Source organism: Lactuca sativa, chromosome 2, assembly GCF_002870075.4.
Source record: "Lactuca sativa cultivar Salinas chromosome 2, Lsat_Salinas_v11, whole genome shotgun sequence".
Taxonomy (NCBI): Eukaryota; Viridiplantae; Streptophyta; class Magnoliopsida; order Asterales; family Asteraceae; genus Lactuca; species Lactuca sativa.
Genome location: NC_056624.2, coordinates 1,723,420 through 1,727,872, shown reverse-complemented (window position 1 = coordinate 1,727,872; position 4,453 = coordinate 1,723,420).

Sequence of the window (4,453 nt, the reverse complement as noted above, 5' to 3'; positions counted from 1 at the left end):
ATATGACTGCGGTGGTGAGTCATACGAAGTGGGATAGGTTTGAGTGTGAGGTGATTGTGCTACTAGTGCAACTGGTCCTCCGCAGTCTGAGCATTCCTTGAGTACGGTGGACTCTTGAGCTTGCAACTCTCTGTAGAGCTTATATAGGGATAACGAGTGAATCTTCCGGTCACCTTGTACAATCATTTTGGCTGTTGTCCAGTGTCTTCCCAAGCCATTAAGGAATTTTAGATTTGTTTCATGATTGCTGCGAATGGTGCCCGCATTGGACAGTTTTGTGACAATCAAGTTGAAACACTTAAAAGAGTCTTCCAAACTTTCACCGGAGTAGGCTTTGAAGTTGTTGAATTCATTGAGTCCAGTAGTGAGCTTCTTGTCTTGAGCTTGCTCTGAACCTTCGTACAAGTTTTGGAGAACATCCCCAATCTCCTTTGCTGATTTGCAATTTATGATGATGTCGAAGTTGTCAGGAGCAACTCCACAAGAGATTTCATAAAAGGCAATAGCATCATTTTCCATCTTGTCTAGATCATCTTTTGTGGGACGGTTCAAAGCTGGTTGACCTCCACCTAGCCTTGTTGTGGCTCCATCTTTTTGGACTGGTGTAAGGACTGGGACGTGGGGTCCTTCTTCTATGGATCTCCAGACATCTCTACCAAGTCGTCTGAGATATCTTTCCATCCTTTGAGACCAGTGATGATACTCATTCGCAACCAGCATTGGGGCACGATTAGAACCACCAACACTATTGGATACATTCAATGATAACGATTGTGCCATTTTGAAGTTTTTATTGTTGTTTTTTTGTTTAGAAATGAGCTTTAGTGGTATAGAAAGCTCTTTGAAAAATCAGAGTTCCGATTTTCAAAAGGCAACCACTATGGCTCTGATACCAATTGTTAAGAGAAACTTTGAGACACACTTGAACAAAATGTTAGAACAAGTATATAGCAGAATAGTTAATCTCTAAGGATCTGTTAGCTCAACAATAATATTAAGAATTAGAAGTTTGTGAGTTAGATGCGGAAAAGTAAAGAAATGTAAATGACAACAATTGTTATATCAAGTATACACATAAGCAGATTCATAAGAAGGAATGCATTCAAACCAAGTTAGTAAGGGAGATCTAGCTTAGGGATTAAGTCACAAGTGACTTGCTCTACAAAGAGAGATGATAATAGATGAGTCTTTGATAAGTAAAATAGAATGAGAACTTGAAGATGTGTATTAGAATTTGATAAGAGATTCACACACTGGTACAAAATACATAAGAAATGATCTCTATTTATAGATAAGTTTACAAATCTAAGAGTAGCCATGCAAGGCATACTGGACATTAAAGTGTATTATAGAAAAGACAAAATAAACTAAGTAAAGATATAGACTACGGTGCTTGAAGATTTCGGATATCAGTAGATGAAGAGGTTGCTTGACTGCGGTGGCTTGGGCGTTGCGGTAGCAAAAGTTCAAGAGGGTCACTTTTTGATTCAACATTAACAAATTTCATCACGATAAAAAAAAATATCCCAAGATCATAAAACAAATCTCATGCCAGTGTGTACGGATCATGTCGGCGCCTTCCCACGATCATCGCTAGTACCTAAAACACATAACACATAACATTGTAAGCATAAATGCTTAGTGAGTTCCCCAAAATACCACGTACAGCACATACGTCACTCATGTCCATAACTCTATGCGATCTTCCGATCCATGTGTCTAAGGGGACTTCCGTCCCGACTCTGGTAGACCTTCCGCCCCTACCTGTATGACCTTCTGGTCCATATCATGATACTCATAACATAACATAACACATACATATCACATAGCAACACATATCACATACTTTGCATAACATATAAGTCCTTCCGGTTACACATAGTTACCACTCTAGGTAAAGTATAGTGTGAAGACTCACCTAGTATGTTGTCTAGTAACTCACGTGCTCGGTATCCCTGAACCTCGTAACAATGACCTACCCCGCCTAAACATATAAGCAATCATCTCAAATCAATAACGGCTCTCAAGGCTAGACTAGTTTGCTCTAATGATCTCTCAGAAGGCTAAAAGACCATTTTACCCTTCTAATGGTCCAAAAGTCCAAGTGTAGACCCAACCCTAAAAGTCAACGAAAGTCAACGGTCATCTTTGACCAGACTCGTCGAGTGCACATAGGTGACTCGTTGAGTCCAAGCATGTACTCTAGATCCTTCTAAACCCCACTCCACTCGTCGAGTGAACCTTCCACTTGACAGCTACATCCAGACACGAGTCACGGGGCAACCCGACTCAAATCGTCGAGTCCCCGTATGGACTCGGCGAATTTCTTCCATGACAATCACCAAATCAACCTTATGAGGTCAAATCTACTTCTGTAACCTATAGATCAGACCTTTCCATACCTACTAAACACGTAAAGGTGAAACCTTTACACTCATGCAACACACATATGGTTCCTTTTGAAGAAATAGCCTCAAAATGGCAACCTAAGTTCACTCCTTCCATATCACTTCATAAAGCAAGATGGTTAAGGCTCTCTGGACCTCTATGGATCCATATCCGGAGTCTAACATATAAAGGGACCATAAACTCATCAATTCAAGCCATAAAAAGGGTATAGAAAACCCTAGATTCATATATCATAACCAAAACAGAAGGAGAGTTCAATTTGCTACCTCAGTAGTGAAGATCTGAGCTTGAAAACCCCGAATCAGCCACTCTGTTGACCAACTCTTGCTGGAAACAACCTCTTCCTTTCAAAACTACACCAAAAACGATCAAAAATAGCTTTATCTCTCTCACAACTTGCTCAAGCTCTCAAGGGTCTCTCTCTCTCTCTCTCTCTCTCTCTGGACTGGTAGCCACAAATGAGGGTTATAAGGTCCCTTAAATATGGCACAGGCCTAGAAATTTAGGGTTTCTAACATCAGCGTGGACTCGTCGAGTCCACCCATTGACTCGCTGAGTCCGTTCATTAATCTATTCAGCAATCGCGATCCTACTCAGCGAGTCTAAGCGTCAACTCGCCGAGTCCCTCCTCAAAACTTCAAATTAAACAATTAAAATATGATACCTGGAAATTCGGATGCTACACTGGCCCACTAGTTGGAGATTATAGTTTAGATAATTGTCTTTGTATTAATTGTCTGGTATTCCACTATTTGTTATGTTTTATGTGCTACTATGCTATGTGATTATGTGATAGTGGTAGGTAGGGGGCTGGTCCTCAGGTCCGATTGAGATAAATCGGCAGGGTAGGTTAGGCGCCCCAGAATTGCCTGACAGTGTGGTATGCTATGTTATTATACGTCAGTAGTAGGGGTGAAATAGTCCATGTAGCCGGTTGAGATAAACTGAAGGGTATGATTGCCTGGCAGGGTAGGTCAGGCATCCCAGAATTGCTCGGAAATATGTTACTATATGTTATGTGGTATGATGGGGGAGCTCACTAAGCTTTATGCTTATAGTTTCAGTTTTTATTTCAGGTCCTTCTTCTTCGAAGGGAAAGGAGCCGGCACGGTAGCATCGCATCACACACACGATTTTCTGCACCAGAGATCTATGGGGTTTATACTCTGATATGATTTTATTATGACATGGATAGGTTGATTGATATATGTGTTATTACTATGTGATTTCCAGACAAATGGTTTTATGATTGTTTAATTTAAAACGATATTTTTTTTCCATATTTTTTTGGGATGTTACAGTGTTTGATTTTTTTTACCTGTTTGAATCTATTAGATCTATAGAGTTTCAATCTTAATAACCACACTTAAATCAGACTTATCTCTTGGTCGTGTATTCGTTGGCATAGTGACCAGTCTTCCCGCATTTGAAACAGCTCATCTCTTTAGAGTATCTCCCAATGTGATTCCTTCTATACTTCTCACACCACTTTTATTCATTGCTATCCCCATACCTTTTCTGGTTTGGGTCAGATTTTCGGAACATATATCTCTTGTTGGATCTTGAAGACCCCTCAAACTTCCTTTTCTCACCAACTTCAACCTTGTTGGCAGCTCTTAATTTGATCATTTGTTCAACAGACTTAGCAACTCAGATGGCCGCCTCAGGAGTAGCTGTCTAGCATACTAGCATAATGTACTCTCATGGTAGTCCCTTTGTATACCTATCAATTTTTGTCAGTTCGTCAGGGAAGATACACAAATCAAACTCCATCTTGTCTGTGAAGGCATTGGTATACTCATCAATTGACATATTTCCCTTTTTCAACGTCAGAAACTAGTTCTCCAGCTCTAGCATGTTTTAGGCTGAGCAAAACTTGTGTTTAAAGTGTACCAAGAATTCTGCCCATGTAAGTTGTAGTGGATGATTAGGGCTTATGATCTTTCCCAAAGTGTTACACCAACGAACTGCCCCACCCTTAAACAGACGCACAACATAAGTAGTTTTTAGCTTGCCCTGGCACCACATGTTAATGAAAGCTAGC